The following is a 19,682-nucleotide window of genomic DNA, read 5'->3' as shown; positions in this document are numbered from 1 at the left end:
GTGCCGAGCAAGGGACGAGCCGCTGGGAACCAGAGAGGAAGCGAGGCCTCAGCAACGGGAAAGCAAAACAGACTCCAGTGAGGCTGCGCCACGCTTACGCCGGGATGCAATCCGCCAGAGGAAGCTCCCTGCCAGCCAAGACAGAAACTCCTCGGAGGTTTTTCTTTCCGACGCGCACCCGTGCAGCCTCCTCGTCGGCTGCCCGCCCCTGCCCCTCACCTCAGCGCGCCTCCATCGCAAAGAACCAGCCGCCGCCGCTGCAGCCATTTTCCGTCCTACTCGCGGCGGAGAAAGTTACAGCCGAGCTGGAAGCCCAAGCGCCCGTCTGCTCTTTCTCCTTCTTCTTCCCCGCCTCTTTCGCTCTGGGCTCTGGGCTGGCTGTTGCTAACGCCTGTGTGCACTTCCGGCCCTTGGAGCAAGGCAAAAGAGGCAAGGCTGAAGGGGACGAGAAGAGGCGGGGCGGGAGGAGGGAGGACTGGTTGAGCGCGGGGAGACGGGGCGGGGGGGGGACGTTTGTTCTTCGAAGGGGCTGGGCGCCGAGGATGTCCTTCAAGACAAGTCAGGAGAAACCATTCTTGCTGCTGAGGGAGGGGAAAAAGACTGCAAAATCAATTCCACACAAACACAATGGCTCAGCCTTCCTTTCTCGACAGTGAGGACGGGGTTTCCCTAGAATTTCCTCTATCTTGGCAGCCTGCTTTGGGACATCCAGGCTGGTATGGCCCTGCCATTAGGCAAAAAGACGCAGCTACCTGATTTCGGGGTATTATGTAAGGGAAATTAACGGGCGATCCTATGAGTGTTTAGCTCTTTATTACTGTAATTTTAAACGCAAGGGAGCAGGATAGGTGCTTCCAGGATTTTCTGTTCCAGGTGCCAAAATAAATCTGGGTTACAAGAACATCAGTGAGGGCTAGTGGCCTTTCTTGTTCTGCCTGGGGTGGCAAGATGTTCTGTGGAGGCAGCACTTGAAGGAGAACTCCTTACTCATCCCCTCATTGCTAAGCATGGGTAGAGAGGATTGGGTTTATTCTACTCAATCGTCACCTGGTCCAATCATCCCCCTCCACACACACTCCATCCAGAGGGACAACACGAGATGAAGGGAGAAAACACACACACAAAACACACCCTATGCCCAGAAAGATCAGGCAGGCAATAGCTGCAGTTTGCACTTTCTTTTGAAGCAAGGCAAAGAGCCACAGAAGAACAACTTCTTGGAGCAGCTCCAGCCTCCAACAATCACTCAACCTTTCTTTCTCTGGCCACCAAAAAATGGGGAAAGTGATGGTTGCCACTGCCTCTGATCAGTCACTTGTCCTCTCCTGCTGGTAGGATGTACTTGACCTGGTGCCCTCCTGATGTGGTCTACAATCTCAACACTGGGGCAGATATTGGGAGTTTTAGACCACATTTTGAAGGGCAGCAGGCTGGAGAAGGCTGTTCTACCTACTCATTAACCTTCACTCCCTCTCACTTTGGGTGATGCAAGAGTGGGCCCAGCACTGCCACGCAGATGAAGTAACGGAGCAGATGAAAAAGAATAGCTTCTTGAAGAATATGCACTTATTTTCCCTTTCTTATTCAGTAGCATGATGCAGGAAGGTGGTGGTGAGAATTGATCTTCTTGGGCTCAGTTCCTTCCTCTGTATCACCTGGACTTGAGAGCTTTATGGAATTAGGGCCATCAAGATTCCTAAAGAGGATAAATAAAAGATTAGGAGTAGCAGCAGTTCACATTTGTTGCTCACATCTTTTTTCTCTTGTGCAACTCTCAACGGCAAAGGTTAGACGTGACTCTTGGAGGATTATCTGTGGTTAGGGTGTCCTTTCCTCTTATTTCCAGTTTCTGATACAGGGTGGGGAAGGGAAGGTTTTAAAACTAGCACTATTTCTAAAAGTGTATCCAAACTATGGTCAAAAGCATGGTCTGATGTTAAATGATAGTTGAATTCAGATTTTTAAATTCTGGAAACCAACTCTGAGGTTATATGGAAGCCTTGGTTCCTTGGCTTTCTCTTAGAAAGGATCACCTACTTCTTTCCATATACACCCATTATTGCCTTTGATAGTGGTGTGCTGAGCAGAAATCCAGCCACTGATTCCCCCCACTCCACAAGCCCGTGGAAGTAATGATGGGGAGAGTACATATTTTATTCTGTTGAACACCTGTTCAAGGCACAAGGAGAAAAAAACTTTACAAGCCTCCTCACACACCACTTGAAATGGTTTCCTCATTATGTGTATGTACTTTTAATTGCTCCAGGAAGTGCCTGGATACTGATCTGACTGTGATGTCACCTGAACGCTGTCCTTTTCTCACAGCCTCCTGCCACGTGGACTCGGGAGCATATATGAGGCAATTTTTCAAATGACTTACTAAAAAGGTCTGTGGAAGCATCACCTTTTTGTTCTGTCAGGCTGCAAGTACTTTTAACAACTGCATGACAGACAGAAATTCAATAGGTAGCATTCATTTTTAAGCTTAGAAACACCTCATCTTATATTTCTGCTTGAACGCAGTTGCTTAAAGGCGTAGGATTCCCACCAGGAAAAGGACCAAAACAGTGGCTTATCCCATGACAGACAGCACAATTCAAGAATTTCCCTATTCTTCAGAATAAGAGAACTATGATTAATCATTACTAGTTACAACTAGAAGTTAAAGATTTTGACCTGAGGTGGCAACACTACTATGGGAATTTACTTGGAAGGCACAACCTAAACATTAGTCTCTTTCCCAGAGAAATCAGAAACCCCTCCCACTCCTAACTTCATTGGATGTTTCCTTGAGTGGGTGGTGGCAAACGGCAGTGGGGTGACAGAGGGGTTGGATTTCATGCTCTGTCCTGGACAACATGACTTTTGTTCTTGAGGACGTGCTGTTTCTGGCAGTGTCTGTTATCACCATGTTGGGGCCAGGCTCAGGATGTCACCCATTTCTGCCTGGGTGACTGTATTTACAGCAGTAAGGATGACATTTACTTTGTTTCTGAACCATCAGTCCATATACCAGGAGGGACATAATCTATTTTGATGCTATCCTATTAAAAGAATTCTACCCTTTGAGAGAATATTACATTACTACCATTACAGGTCTGAGTGTCTTGGAATACACAATAGAGAATTATGTTACTTCTAAACTAACACAGTTTTCTTGAAACAAAATCCAGAAATATTCCTTAGATGACACTGGTTAAATGATTAACTGACAAATTAGCTTACAGTCAGTATAGGTTTCTATGGTGTCATGCTAAAATGTCATTTCCATATCAAACAAGCGGACAAGTAAGCTATTAATCATCACTTCCTCTTCCTATCATTAGATCTAAGAAAGAATGTGGTAAATTACTGGAAACTTGCACAATAAATATGCCAGCTGGAATGCAACTGCAGGAACACTGCTCTTTTATCATATGCTGCTGTAAAGAAGTTACTGAATGTACCCACATGAAGTCAAAGTACGACAAAAGAAGACAAATGACGTGACTGTAGTGAAAAGAATGGTGAATACCAATTGGCAGTGCATGCTTATATTTCAGTTACTGTATGTAAGTGACTATAGCTGCCTCTATTATAAAATGTATGTTTAATATAAACATAAAAAATATTTCAAAGCCTCCCAGGGATAATTATTTAGAAGACAAAGCAGTAGGAAAAATGCATTGTCAGTGAAATTGGTCTATACAGTTTTTGAACAAATAGCCTCAAGTCTAATCTTGTCTCCCATGAGTGACTGAAAAAAATCAAGCCAATAAATGTTTACAATATAATTTAATGCAAAAGTTGTAATCCAACTACTTTTACTAAATGTTACAGTTGCTTTTATGTAACATTTATCTTGGATGTTGGAAATGATGTATCATTCTTCCCTAATAGCATTTTCTTCTGAAAATTATTTTTTTTGTCCTAAAAGTTCCAAAACATGTGTGGTATATTAAAGTAAGTTTACACATAAATTAATGTTGTATTGTGCCATGCAAATGTTTATTATTTTTAAAAATTAAAATATATGATTTTGATTCTGCACATTATTATTTTGAGTTGCTGAGGTTACATTTCTATGTATACTTATCTAGGAGTATGCTACACTGAACACAGTGCTACATGTTGTTGTTATGTGCCATCAAGTAATCGCTGACTTGTGACCCTCTGAATGAAAGTCCTTTGAAATGTCCTGTCCATAACAGCTTCATTTGACTCTTTTTCAAGACTGTGACTTCCTTTATGGATTCTGTTCATCTCATATTGGTCTTCCCTTCATGGATAGTGTTGCCTAAACACTTAATACCAAAAGGACAATAAGGGTGTAATTGCTGCATGTTTGGAGATAAAAACATCCTACAATTCCAAGCAATCCTCAGCATGCTTGTTAAATATTCTAAAAGAGCTAACTTATGGCTCCTAAACATCATTTGGAGGAAGGGGGAACTTAGGATGATTGGGATTCCCAAGACTGAAGGCACAGCTCTAAGTTCAGAGCTGGGAATCCACACTCAAATCTCACTTCTTCCTCTTGCAGCTAGCCTGGAAAGAACAGCAGGACTGCCTTGCTGGGTTCATCATATCAACCTCAGAGGGAATAAAGGGGGCATTCTGGGGCCAGGGGAAGAGACTAGGGTATCACTGCATCTTGATAGTGCTCCAGCCACCTTCCCTTCCCTTCCCTTCCCTTCCACAACACCTCAGCTAGATGGCTGAAAACCCCTCTAGCTAAAATGCAGAGTGGGGAGTATAGAGAAGCAGAGATTGCCTTCATTGCACTTTCTGTTTGGCACTGGATGCTTGTAAGCATCCAAGTCTTAAATAGACTTAGGGCACCATTCTATGCTTAGCTAGAAGAAAGACCTAAAACTGCCAGTATTCCAAATGGATTCCAAACAGACTATTACTGCAAGTCTCCTTAAAAATTAATTGCTTGATCAGAGTTGAATATCCAACAAGCCCCAGCAATTGCAGACAAACAAAATGTAACTGCGTGAGCTATGAGTCATTTTCTGCAGACTTATAATAGTATATATCTTGAACTACCTTATAATTGTACATCTCAGTTTTCATAGCAGATTTCTTGGTTCACACGTAACAGTTGCAAATCATGTCTATATCATTTAAATAACCCATGAATGTCAGGTCATGTGCACGTGATTAGTTCTTTGGGTTTTTTAACCCACAAACAACCCATAGTGTCTGAGTGCTCAGGTCATGCAAAAACCTCTAATCAGGCCTATCAAAAATTAGTTAACGCAAAGTGGAAGTGGCATGGATGTGGCACAAAACCCAGCAAATCATGGGTTAATTAACATACCATAATTGACCTATATTTGCTGTTGGTACATGTAAACAATGCCAGTGAGGACTGACCCTCTGGTTAACCTTGTCACAGATTGGTCCCAGGATAAAGCTAGAATGAGAGTGGTGAAGAATTGGTTAATTGTGCTCCCTATGGAATTGGATCAAAATATGCAACTTCTTATTTGCATAAGCTATGATTTATTGAAATAAGTGCTACATTGTATGAAGTCATATCTAACATGCTACTCACTGTTACAGATGATGTAATGGGTCCTCATCCTTTCCACAAACAGCACACTGAAGAATTTTTGAAGATGTGCTGTCTTCCCACATAATTAAATCATGATATTTATGTTCCAGTCCAGGCCCAATTTAGAGTGTTTTCTCGGACATGTTAAAGCCCTAAAGGACTAGGTTTCCAGAGGAGGTGTCTCTCTCCATATATTCCTACCCGCCCACTTGGATCCTCTTCTGAAGTCCTCCTCCAAATATTGTCCCCAGTGAGATCAAGAGGGAAAGGGCTAGAAGGGAGGCATTTTCTGCAGTGGTGTCCAGACTCTGGAATTTGCTCCCCAGGGACATACAGCTGGTGTTGACTTTGCTTTCCTTTAGACACCAGGTAAAAACTTTTTTGTTCTAACAAGCTGTTGGTTAGTTTGTTATTCATTATTTATTTACTTTTCGCTGTTAACCTATTGGTTGTATTTGGTCATGTTGTGTATGATTTTAGATTATTTTTATTATGTGAGATTTTACTGTCTTTTACTGTTTACCAATTTTTACTGTTTACCAATTTTACTGTTTTTATCTGTTATGCCCATTTTATCGATTGTGTTTTTATGTTTCAGCATTTGGAAGCCACCCAGAGAACCCTCAGGTTATAGGATAGCATAGAGATAGAATAAAATCAATCAATCAATCCATCCATCCATCCATCCATCCATCCATCACTTTCTTCTTAAGAATATTCTAAGCAGCTGTGAAAGGTAGTAACATAAAGATATTATTTAAATCTCTCAGTGTTTGATCCATTTATAAATGATAATAAAATGTACAATTATCCAGAATACCATCCAACGTTACCACTCTATCCCTGAATATAACTCCAGCCATGTCCACCCTTAGACTTATCTTTTCCTCAACATTCCGTACATGGCAAAATATGTGATTGGCTGCCTGTATCTTCCTGCCTTCAGTCATGTAATTCTGTCAGCCAGGAATACTGTCATACATTCCAGGCCTACTTTTGCTCCCACTGTAGCTCATAGGCTGGCTGCTGGGGGAAAATGGAAATGGAGAAGTTTCAGTCTGATAGGATTAGACCCTACCTCATATCCTCTGCGTAGATGACACAAGAGGCAGGTATACAAAAGTTCATAATACTCTGCATTTAAACTGTTGTTGGTGTGGGAAATCTTTAGTGTAAATGAGGTGATATCAGTTTAAAAATGAGGGTATGGTGAATGGAGTCAGCAACATAGTTCTATTAAACTGGGTCAAAAGTACAATCAGTTATTACATTTGAAGTCACCTCAGAATTACATTGTTGCTAAAAGCTGAACATTAAGCAACACTATAATAAGGGCCTAGATTTGTAGTTTTTCATTGCAGATCTTATTGGAGTTAGATGGGCTAAAGGAACTGAAAATTTATCCTTTTATCAATGTCATGCTATATGAATTTTTTTTAAAGTAGGTCAGAACCTTGATTAAAGATTACTTCATTCAGGCAGATTTTTTTAAAGTCTTTGGTGCTGTATATGAAACTGAATTAGCTGGTCACTGATGCTACTGTAGAGTAACAGCAAGTGAGTTCAGAACTATTTCCTCTCCCTCACCAAAAAGCAGGACCAAAAGAAGCCTTCTTAAAACATATAATCCACACAAAGAGTAGCTGATGTCTTTAACCCTAAACTTATTATAAAGCCCTTCTCAATAAGCAAATTTGTGCCTATCTTTTTCAAAATGACATTAATATATATTACATATTAAATACTATTGTCATTTGAAAAGCATCCTATCACATTCAGCATGAATGATGTTCATAACAGAACATATTCATAAAATGTTAGTATTTTATATTGTTAAGGTTAAGTGCTATTTTAAGGGTAAATTCTTAGGGATACTAAACTTTAATGTGCCTTAAGTTCCTCATATTTAAATAGGAGGAGGAGGAGGAGGTTCTGTTCATGCATAATACTGTGTGTGGGCGAGATTATTTCTGCCAGGTTGAAATAGCATGTCCCTGAAAACAGCCTGCATTTGTGAAAGATGACATTCTTTTCTTGTTGCATTCCATCAGGAGGCTGCCTGATCATGGAAAGCGAGGCCAGAGTAACCCTGGAAGAGCCTGCAATGGAAGTGGACAAGAACAACCTTTTTAAAATTCTCCTGCCCCTCTGTTATGAAGCACCCCCACAAGTTCCAGGGATTTGGGAAGAAGAGGCCTATATCTGCAAAGGGATTGGACTCTGGTCTCAGAGAAGGATAAAGCAAATCCCATAGGATATGAAAACCTTGCACATCCCAAGGGGAGCTGCAGACTTCTTGCATACAGCTTTCTGGACAGCCACTGTGCTTTGAGTGCCTCAATTCTTCAATTTCCTCAGGACTACAATCACAGAAGTCCCCACCAGGAAATATTTTCTAACCTTCTCTTTAAACCAAATAGAAGGGAAAAAATGAAGATATGCAAATTCCTAAATATGGCCATGGGCTCAAAAAGGTGGATATTAGCTGATCGAAAGTATAAATTATTTAACCCCTCTGCTTAAATGTTTTCTCCCTCTATTTTCAAACCCGAATTCTCCTATTGGGTTAATTTAGCATGATGATATGGATTAAACCGCAGCTGGCAAGCCAGTACATTCCAAGTCTCCCTCAGAGTTGGCAAGGAAAGAACCTGCCCTGCAAGGTTGTGAAAGCTGCTGCTCCCACACTGCACTGTATGCTTGGAAGCCTCACTGAAGGTGTAATCAATAGGACTGCACCTCTGGTTCCTAAAGCCAGCAGGCCAAAAGGGATGCCACATTAGTTTCTCCCTCCTTGTGGTTTTTTCCCTTCTCTTTTATTTAACGATTACTGTATACAACTATTTTTGTGACATGAATTCTTTTAGTCTTTTTTATTGTTTATGATTGTTGCTGTTGTTACCATTACTGTTGTATTGTAAAGAAAAAAAGATTAGTGGGGGTGCTATAGGAATGTAAGTATCCAAAATAGGGTGGTCTCTTTTACAGAGTATAAGAGTATTCTATCTTTGAATGGCTGCCAGAAGGGTACTGTTTGAAGAGCTGTCCCATCCAATTCCAGTTAAAGATTAAAAAGAAGGGAAACATAGAAACAGAGCGAGTCAGAAGGGGTCTCCTGGGTCATCTAGTCTGACCTCCGGCACCAGCCGGCTCCGCTCACAACATGCCCACCATGTGGATGTCCAGCCTATCCTTGAACACCCGCACCGATGGGGCCTCAACGACCTCTCATGGAAGCCCATTCCACACCCTCGGGGTCCTGACTGTCAGGAAGTGCTTCCTGGCATCCAAATGGAACCTTAACTCCCTGAGCTTTGCTCCATTGGAGCGTGTCCTGCCTTCCTCTGTAGGGGAGAACAGGTCTCTACCCATCTCCATGTGACATCCCCTCACATACCTGTATGTCGCCAACATATCCCCTCTGAGTCTCCTCTTCTCCAGGCTGAAGAGACCCAGTTCCCTCAGTCTCGCCTCATACAGCATCCCCTGCAAACCCGCCATCAACCTTGTGGCCCTACGGTGCACTGACTCCAACCTGGCTATATCCTTTCTGTAATGAGGGGCCCAAAACTGAACACAATACTCCAGTTGCGGGTGCACCAGAGTCGTGTAGAGTGGTAGTAATACCTCTCTTGATCTAGAAGCCACACTTCTGGCTATGCAACCAAGGGTGGCGTTCGCTCTCTTGACCACCGCAGCACACTGCTGACTCATGTTAAGCCTGCAGTCAACCAGTACCTTGAGGGAGGGAGGGAGGGAGGGAGGAAAATTGTTGTCCATTAATGGTTAGCACCTAACTGCAGACTGAACAGTCAGGCACCCAGGTTACCTCATCACAATGTTCCACACAATGATGAAATGCACTTTATTTAGCATGAAATTATAATAATTTAAATATTTAAATAATTTAAATGCATGTAATGCTAATAATATCTAATCTTCTATCTATATGGATTAGCATAAGCAAATGACTGTTCTCTTTTGCCTTCATTTCTGCTGATTCATAAGTGAGCGAAGTTATATCCTTATACCACCTCATTTTTAAAATTAGATATTTTATTGTTTACAGACTATAGCCACATCAGCCTGATAAATAGGAAAGCATGGATGGAGAATACCAGTGTTTACCCTTCCCCTGTACATCTTCTTTTCCCTTCCCAGCTTCTTCTAATCACTTACTTCCCAGATTTATCAAGCAGAGATAAAAATCTATCCTGCTTCTCACTCTTTCCATAAAAATGGAAGCCAATGATGCCTTCAGTAATGGATGGAAGGCCAAAGGGAAAGGCATTGAAACTACTATGATGGTGTGCCTGTATGAAGAGTGTGTAAATATTGCAAATTCCTTGTATTCCATTGGCGGGGTATAGATTTTGCCTCCACTACAACACTGTCTGCATTACTTTTCCTGCAAGAAGGGCAGCCATTCCTTTATACTGGAGAAAGTAAAAGGGGACACCAAAGTGGGAGCATTTGCTTTTAGCCTAGTGACTGTAAAACTGGAACTCACTCTTATTGCACAGCTCCATCCTAAATTCTGTTTCCCTGTCACATCGAAGTATGAAGGAATATAGGATTTGACCTTTATATGGATAGCTTAAGCGATCTGTTAAAGTATTGCAAAACAAGTTAGTATTCCTTTTAGCTCATTTTTTTGTTTCATACATATTTGCAGCCTAAAGAATTTCCATTATGACATAAAAAGAAACATGCAAGCAGCAAACATGGGGGGGGGGGGGGGGGGGGGGGGGGGACGGGACGACGACGATGACGACACCACAGTCATAAGGATACCAAAAAGAACAGAATTGGGGAAAATATCTTAAACCCCTAACTACCATAACAGAATATGGCCTGATTCATACCTAACACTCACCCAGGTTTGTTAAATCTTAGTTTCTGGTGAAGGAACAAATGTGCTAGTTCACACTGCTTGATATATGAGCAGAAGTAGCTTAACATGCTGATTCTTGTAAACCAGTACTTTTAGTCTCCAGCCCCAGACAAACCTGACTTGGAACTGAGGGCTTGTTCATAATAACCAGATTTGTAATAAAGTGATAGGTTATTCTGACTTATGAACTGGGCCTATGCATAGGATTCTGGATGTCCAGGACAATATTTGATGGTTTTTCCCCCTCTTTTTTGGATAGCAGACCCTCATAACATGTCATATAGCAAAATGCTTTTGAACTTCTCTAAGTTCAAAAATGGTTTCCAGGCAAGAAGTAGTGCTGGGGGTACTATTCAAGAAACATAAGCCCAAATGAATCCTTTCTGATGCACAAAACGCACTGACTAGCTTTTTGGGTTCAGAAAAAAAATCTTTGACAGGTTAGTTGCAATTATGAAGTTTGTGCAAATATCTTAATTTATGCAAGATATGGACTTTGCTATCAGCAATAAGTGTACGGAAAGCAGCCTGTGGGTGCTGAACCTAATTAAGTCATGTTAACCACTGAAATAAATTATTAATTTTCTTGTCTACTGGTGTAGGCTCTCATTTTATTTAGTGCTTCTCAAAGCCAAGGCGTTTGGCAATTATGTATTCAGTTATCTAAACCTTGAAAAATCCACTCCCCTGTGCTTGTTCGTATTTTGTTAATGAGATCATTTTGTTCCTTGACATAATTGACACATTGCTGTACAGCATGAAACAAATCTAACTAGGAAATCTAACTAAGAGGGAGTAACTGATTCTGCATGGCAATTTCACTGTAGTCAGTGGGATTTTTCTGGAGTTGCTTTACAATGACAGCCGTGTGTCTGCCTGTACATTGGACAAACCTTTTAAAGCAAAAAAAAAAAAACTTTACTAAAGCAAAGGCTCAAAATAGGTAAAGTACCCTAAGTTATCAGAATAACTTTTTGATAAACTCTTTTGAATTGCATAAAACCATGCTCCCTAAGGAGAATCCAAACATTATGGTAGCTGTGTTGAACCCTATCAACTATCCACTTATTGCAGTTTTCACCTCCACCTGCACTTCTGTAAAATGAATGGCCCTTAATCAGTTACCCATTCAAAATCAAGCCCCCAGATCTTTGCATTACAATAAGGAACTATAGGTTGTTGTTGGGAAATGGATGTCCCTCAGACACTGTTCAAATTGCATATGAAATAATAAATTCAGAGGAAATAATAAATTCAGAGAAGTCTGAAGGGGAGGTGGCAGCAGATAACATCCGTGTCCTTGCTATTAAACATATACTTCTGGTTTGTCCCCATGTGACCTTCCTCACTACATCACTGTTCAGATCTCAGCAGGTCAGATCTAGGTAGCAAAACAATCAAAGTCTTCTTGGAAAATATATGTGTTCATGTGGCAAGAGAATACTGGCACACTTGGAAATAAATTAACCACCTGGGTCACAGAGTTCTACATAGCAGGTGCCACGGCAAAAAGGGTCTGCTCATGCATCCCGACCAACGGGCTCTCTCTGCAGGCAAAAGGGCCAAACAAAAGATTCTATAAATCTTTGTGGGAAGCTCACACATTTATACAAATGTTGCACAGTTTCACTCTCCAATAGAAGACTGACCTTGGTGGTTGTTTCTAGGCCTTTTGTATCAGTTCCACAACTTCACCTTTTTTTGGGTGTGGGGGGAGCATAGGGCAGTTCTCTAGCAAATATTTGAAAGAGAGAAATAAATAGACAAATTGTTTGTCTGGACATGAGCAGGTTGCTTACCTGTAACTGATGTTCTTCGAGTGGCCATCTGTGCAGTCACACATATGGGTTCTGCGCCTGCGCAGGGCTGGAAGATTAACAGCTAATGGTTTTTGGTAGGAACTCTGCTCCCCCTCCCCCCTAGCATTATATAAGGAGTGCAGTGTCCGCCATTTTCCAGTCTTTGAAAGACTGACGTTTGTTCTTATAATAAGGTTTGTCAGTATGACAAGATAGCCAAATTCAGTAGTGGTACGACACATAGCAAAGAGATCATAGTATCGAAAGAAATAGTCGGACCACCCATGACACCAAGCGGGGTCGGAGGGTGGGTTGTGTGACTGCACAGATGGCCACTCGAAGAACATCAGTTACAGGTAAGCAACCTGCTCTTCTTCGTTGTGGCCTCTGTGCATCACACATATGGGTAGGATAACAAGCTTACCCCAAATGGAGGAGGGAGGTGTCATCAGCGAAGGACAGAAGAAAGGACAGCTCTGCCAAAAGAACAATCCTGCCGGGCACGGACATCGAGTCTATAATGTCTGGTGAAGGTACACTGGGTAGCCCAAATGGCCGCCCTGCACACATCTTCTATCGGGACCCCTGATGCAAAGGCCGAAGAAGCAGCAACAGCTCTTGTAGAATGACCTCTTGGAGTAGATGGCAAGTCCAACTTAGCTAACTGATAAGACAGGACAATTGTATTTACTATCCATTTCAAAAGACGTTGTGAAGTGACTGGACAGCCTCGGTCATGTTCTGAATATTTCACAAAAAGTCTATTGGAACGCCGAACAGACTCAGTCCTGGACCTATAAAAAGCTAAGCAACGACGAACGTTCAGCATATGTAGAGATTGCTCTATCGGATTCGAAGGGGTTGGAAAGAATGCCGATAAAACAATCTCCTGTTGCATGTGAAACGAAGTAGCGACTTTCGGAAGGAAAGACGGATCCAGCCGAAGAACCACTTTTTCCTTATGAAAATTTAGAAAAGGGGGGTCTACCCGAAGGGCGCAGAGTTCAGAGGATCTATGGGCTGAAGTCACTGCAACAAGGAAGGCAGTCTTCCACGAAGCAAGGCGTAGATCGATCGTTGCCAGGGGTTTGAAAGGTGATCGAGTCAGCGCTTGTAAAACCACTGAAAGACTCCAGGTGGGCATTAGAGGTCTTATAGTTGGATGCAGATTACTCAATCCTCTCAAAAATCTTTTAATCAGAGGTTGAGCAAAAATGGAGAGACCATGTATAGTTCCCTGGTAATGTGAAATCGCTGCTGTATAAACTTTTATGGATGAAGGTTTGAGTCCAGACTGATGCAATTCAAAGAGAAACTGAAGTATCTGTGAAACAGAAGCTGAGGGGGCCGGAAACGAGTGTAAATTGGCAAAGTTAGAGAATCTCTGCCATTTTGCCGTGTACAACTTCCTAGTAGATGGTCGTAGCGCAGATTCGAGAATATACTGTAGGTCTGGCTGTAGACTCTGCTGAGCAGGAATGGCCGGGACGGTTGGTGGGGTCGATACCGATGTATCGCAGCTGGTCATCGTATCCTCCATGCAGTCAGTTTCAGCAACAGCAAGCCTGGGTGGTGGATCGTGCCCTCCCTGTGTAGCCCTGTGGCCCCTTCGTGAATGATCTTTGCCAACACTCTCATGATGAGTGGGATCGGAGGGAAAGCATAAAAAGTCATATTTGTCCAGTGGATCATGAAAACGTCCCCGAGCGAGTCCTGACCCATCCCCGCTCTGGAACAATAGGCCATGCATGCCCTGTTCTGTTGTGTGGCAAACACGTCGATGTCTGGCTGGCCCCATCGGTGAAATAGCATGTCGTGAACCCGATGGTCTAGCTCCCATTCATGTGACCGCAACATATGTCTGCTCAAGAGATCCGCGTCTGTATTTTCTGTGCCCGCAAGGTGAACTGCTAGAAGAGTGATACCTCTCGGTATGCACCGGTCCCAAATCTGTATGGCCAGGCGGGCTAGTTTCCGGGATCGGGTTCCCCCTTGTTTGTTCAAATAAAAGACCGTTGCCATGTTGTCTGAGGTCACCTGGACGACCTGGTGTAGAAGCGCATCCTCGAATGACTGCAGGGCTTTGAAAAAGGCAAGAAGTTCCAGAAAATTGATATGGTTCCTGCAGTCCCGGTGACTCCATATCCCCTGGGTACGTAGATCGGAGCAAATGGCTCCCCATCCCAGCAGGGACGCATCAGTGCCGAGGGTTACTGTAGGGTACCGGGGTCGAAACGGAACACCTACAGTCAGATTGGCTGGGTCTATCCACCATAACAGGGACTGAAGAACGGAAGCCGGGAGTCGAATCTGTTTGGTAGGTGGATCTGTCTGTGGTCGAAACATTCCGTTGAAGAACAGTTGAAGGGGACGTAGGCTGAGTTTGGCATGCGGAACCACAGCGATGGAAGCAGACATGTGTCCCAACAGGCTCTGAATAGACCGGGCGGGGATGGTTCTTGCTTGTCGAATCCGAGCGATGCACTGAGCAATCACATGCCGTCTGTCCTGAGGAAGGAAGGCTCTTGCCAACGTCGAATCCAGCTGGGCTCCGATAAAGTTGATCACCTGCGTAGGGAGAAGGGAAGATTTCTGTTGAGTAATACAGAGTCCGAGATCGTGCAATAGAGCACATGTAAACTCAACAGCAGACGAAAGTCCTGCTTCTTTGTTGGAGACCAGCAACCAATCATCAAGGTACGGGTATATCCGAATTCCACATAATAGAAGGTGTGCACAGACAGGAGCCATACACTTCATAAAAACCCATGGTGCAGTGGCTAATCCAAACGGTAGCACATTGAATTCGTAGATTTCAGAGTCCACCGCAAAACGAAGGAAACGCCTATAACCTGGATGTATTGAAATATGAAAATAGGCATCCTTCAGATCCAATGAGGCGAACCAATCCCCTCTTCCCAGCAATGGGAGAATACTTTGAAGTGTGGTCATCCGAAACTTCTTTGGTGTTATGAATCTATTGAGAGCTCTCAAGTCCACTACTGGTCTGAGACCCCCATCTCGTTTTGGGACCATAAAGTATCTGGAATAGAACCCGTGGAATCCCTCCGATAACGACAGGCAACGAATAGCTCCTTTAGCAAGGAGTTGGTGAATCTCGTCTAACGGTACCAAGGAAGTCGGAGTATAGCGGATAGGATTCGGTGATGGCACAACGTCGAATTCGATTCCATATCCGTGCTGAATGATAGATAACACCCACCCTTCAGATATGATGGACTCCCAAATGGAGAGCCAACTCTTCAGTCGATCCCCAAATGAGAGGGGGGAGGGTAGAGTTGGAATGAGAGGAGAGGTTCGCTCATCGCATCAGCACTGTCGCCTGTCCGTATCAAAGCAGCGGCGGCCCTGTTGGAAGCGCTGGGGTGGTTGTTGCTTGTGACGCTGCTGATGTTGATGCGGTTGCTGTTGCCGAGGTGGAAATTGTTGACAGTACTGTGGACGTGACCATGACCACTTACATCGGGGTAGAGATTGCAATTCCATACGACGGGCCATCATCCTTGATTCATGGATTTTCTTCAATTTGCTATCCGTCCTCGCTTGGAAGAGACCAGAACCGTCGAAGAGCATCTCCCCAATTCTCCGCTTCATCTCGTCCGGAAAATTGCAATTACGCAACCAGGCGTGTCTGCAGAGGGAAATGGCACCGACCAGTGACCTCAAATCAGAGTCCACGTGGTGCCTCGCGGTGGAAAGCTGTTGCACCGCCACTTGCATAGCTTCCTTAACAAAAGTCTCAGAGGTTTCCCGGGAGGGTATCAATGATGGCGTCCAGGTGTTGCATAAGGAAATATTGGTAATGCGCCAGGGTTGCCTTATAATTAGAAATTTGTAAACCAAGGCCCGAAGCTTCGTATACCCAGCAGGCAAAGGAATCAACCTTTCTGCCCTCTTTGTCACGAGGCAAGGTGTGTCCACGGGGCTTCCCGACCCTGCGAGGATTCTACAACAACCGGAAAAGTAATATTTTTGGGGGGTTTTTTTATATATGAACAATAAAGAGGACAAAAATGGTGCAAAGTTAAGAAGAAATATAAGTGAAGTACTAACAACAAGAACAAGGGATACAAACTTGGTAGGAAAAAGGAGAGATTTTTGAACGAGCAAGAAGGTAAGTAATAATCTTAGCGAGAGCAAAGTGGCATGAGGCACAATGAACGGTGGTTGCAAAGACTGGAAAATGGCGGACACTCCGCTCCTTATATAATGCTAGGGGGGAGGGGGAGCGGAGTTCCCGCCAAAAACCATTAGCTGTTAATCTTCCAGCCAAAGGCACTGCGCAGGCACAGAACCCATATGTGTGATGCACAGAGGCCACGACGAAGAATGTTCTTTATGCATAAAAAGAAAGCATAAGTTTCCTTTCTTTCATTTATGTGTGCATTAGAGGGGGTATGTGACTCTGTATTGTGTATGAATGGAAAATATACACCCATGAACTCTGCAGTTCTTTTGCCCAGACCTTATACAAATATGGAGCTCAAACAATTTAAGACAAGCATGTTTGTTTGCTTGTTTGTTTACTTGCAGTATTTTGCTTCTGCCTTATAACCAAAATTCTCTGGACAGTATACCAAATTTTAAAAATTACAATAAAACTAAAATTGCAGTATAAAACACATAAACATTATAAAGAATAAATTGAACACAGACAAGTCTTAAAAAGCCAGAACTACAGAATCTATTTAAAAGTCCTGAAAGAACTTCTATAAACTCTGAGAGAATAAAAAAAAAGGAGTTGCAGCTGAATCTTGCTTGACTGTGGTGTTTGGAGAAGGGCCTATGACAATAACCTTAAAATCTGGGCAGAAATATATGGGAGGTTATGTTCCTTTGGGTAACCTGGCTGCAAGCCAATTAGAGTTTTAAAGGTTAACACCAGTACTTCAAGTAGTGGACAAACTCAGGGAGAATTAAATGGAATCAATCAACAAAACTATGCATCGCCATTACAGAAAAGAAAAAGCAGTGACTATAGCAAGCCATGAATGTTTAAGAAAATATGCAGACCTGTACAAATATTGCTATAAGTTTATCATGTATATTTTGCCAAGTGCAGATGGAAAATGTTTTTCATTCATTTCATTTCATATGTATTATGAGAACAACATATACTCTGTCTGTGGTTGTACATTGTCCTCCCATACAGTAGCTGATTGAAAGAGGATTGCAGATTTGTATAGCCTGGCACACATCCAGTTCACACCATGTGCCTTATTAACCATGTCTAGCATAATGGCAGAGTTGGACCCATCAGAAGCATTGTTCATTTTGGATGATCATGCACCAAACCGTTCTTGTTTAAACAGGTTCTTCTGTTTGGTTTGTGTCAGCCACTGTGGAAGTGAAATGAGCACAAAGATCTGGCTCTTAAGATCATCATGGCTTATTAGGCACAGTAGGTTGTGACACCCACACACACCGGCTTGCCAATTCAATCCTCTCCCAGTGACTTCTCATGCCATCTGAAACTGGTGAGGGTGATCTGTTGTTAACAAACCACCCAGAAGCCTACAACAGGCCAAAGGTTCTGGGTGGTTTGTTAACTGACACAACAAGCCCCCCTTGCTGGGTTTGGATGACACAAGAATGTATGCCTGGCAAAACTAAGTATGCAAAGCATAATCTTTGCATTACGCTAAGGAACTATAGAGGTGGGATATATATCTAATAAATAAAATAAATGGCCAGCATGCACCGGGGGGGGGGGGTAACCATGTGATTATGTGATTTGCAAGTAGAGACTAACAGGCTAGATATGAAAAGCTATCTTTTAATGACAACCCTTTAACAAGAAAAAATAGTCCTCAATTTTACCCTCTTTTGTGATCTTGAATTTTGACTTTTGGTTGAGTAAGTAAATGAGGTTTAACTGAGTTTTACATAACTTCTGATTTGTCTTGGGTTTTTCCAGTGTTGTGTAGGGGTTAGAGTATTGGACTGGGAACATGGAAGATCTGGATTCTACTTCCTACTCAGCCATGAAGCTCACTGGGTCTCTTCGGGCCGGTCACTCACTCTCAGCTGAAACTTCCTCACAGGTTTGCTGTTGTAAGAATGAAAATGGAGTGGAGGGGAACTATGGAAGCTACCTTGGGTACTACACAAGAAGAAAAAGGATAGAAATGTAGTATAATAGTAATAGGCTCCTATAAACATTGGAACATTTTAAAATAATCCTAAAATTTAAAAAGTAGGATACGATGGGCTTAAAAAATATAAAACTAAAACTCTAAAAACAATCGCATCTTCTTTGTCTTACCCAAGTCAGAATGACTTTTTAGATCCAAACCCTGATACTATAGAGCCAAAAGCATTTGTAGGATCCTTTTATCTAGTGAAGCCCCAAGGAGGAAGTACACTGTGCCCTTCAATACTGGTGGACCTGAAGAACCGCTATATAGGACCCCCAAGAAGGCACAGAGCACCACAACTGAGGCAAAGCATGAACCTCAAACCAAAACTGGCCTACTCATGAGTAAGGAATACCTGGTATGCCCAGGTCCACTTGGAAAAAGAACTGATCTTAATGTGATGAGAATTATACAAGGCTAAATCCCATATTTCCTTTTGAAAATTGCTAAAGGCTAGTATAATAAGCTCTGTGAAACCAGGATATAAACTCTGAGAGTTTCATTAGGGCTATGAGCAGTATTTTTCTGTCAACTGCTCCGCATGGTAATTGTCATAAATACTGAATGCTCTTTGCAACTATTTCCTCTGTAATGCCTGGTGAACCAATTGTTTAAGAATGGTAGCATAACTTTCTAATATTTAAGATTAATGCTCAGTACTTGATTGCATATCAGGTCCTTGCATGGTTCAGATTTATTCAGACATTTTAAACATTAAAAATTCTCTCCCAGGGGGATAAACTTTCTCTATATTCTTGGAAATAAAGAAAAAAATCTTGGGAATTAAAGTCACATGTATTTCCTGTGATGTTTATCATTACTATAAAAGCTTTGCACTCTGCTTAATACAGCCTAAAGTCACAATTCTCTAAGTGTGAGATAGAGGATGTTGCTAAGGAGACACGAGCAATTTACCAACCCTTCTAAGCCTAGTTTTGTGAATTACTTAATTAGACCAGGAGACAAAGTGCTCTCACAAAGCTTTCTTCCAGTAAAACAGGCAGCTGGGTGAGCCATACCCCACTGCCCTGGTCTTGTGTTAACCTTTTAAAATAACGACAATCATTAGTGCATTTCCCCCTTAGAGATCGGGAAATCTTAAAAGGATGCCATGAAGGCTCCCCGCCCCCATACTGAGTACAAACAGAAACAGCACAAAAATAGCCATTCTTGGTCGTTGCCCCACAACCACGGAACTCTCTTACTATGGAAAATAAAAATGGAATGCTGGTCATGATCAGCCTTAACTTTTTCCAAACTTGTGTTGGAAATATTTAAGCCTACTCCAA

General features: G+C 42.5%; 1 protein-coding gene across 6 annotated transcripts in view; it reads right to left on the bottom strand.

The window, feature by feature from the left end:
* Positions 1–19,682, bottom strand: part of PIK3C2A (phosphatidylinositol-4-phosphate 3-kinase catalytic subunit type 2 alpha) — a 103,072-nt gene that overhangs the window by 74,508 nt on the left and 8,882 nt on the right. For 2 of the 6 annotated variants that reach the window (XR_006414285.1, XM_044425852.1), the window contains exon 1: positions 220–425. The exons of 1 other annotated variant lie outside the window; for it this stretch is intronic. The gene's annotated coding sequence lies outside the window, so the exon portion shown is untranslated. Of the gene's footprint in view, positions 1–219; positions 426–1,453; positions 1,697–19,682 lie in introns of those variants that run through there. 3 more of the 6 variants (XM_044425849.1, XM_044425850.1, XM_044425848.1) reach the window with 3 other exon arrangements.

The sequence above is a fragment of the Varanus komodoensis genome, unplaced genomic scaffold (genome assembly GCF_004798865.1).
Source record: "Varanus komodoensis strain SLA01 unplaced genomic scaffold, ASM479886v1 scaffold16, whole genome shotgun sequence".
NCBI lineage: Eukaryota > Metazoa > Chordata > Lepidosauria > Squamata > Varanidae > Varanus > Varanus komodoensis.
The sequence above is the reverse complement of the archived record's forward strand: the minus strand, read 5'-3'. Positions and strand labels throughout refer to the sequence as shown.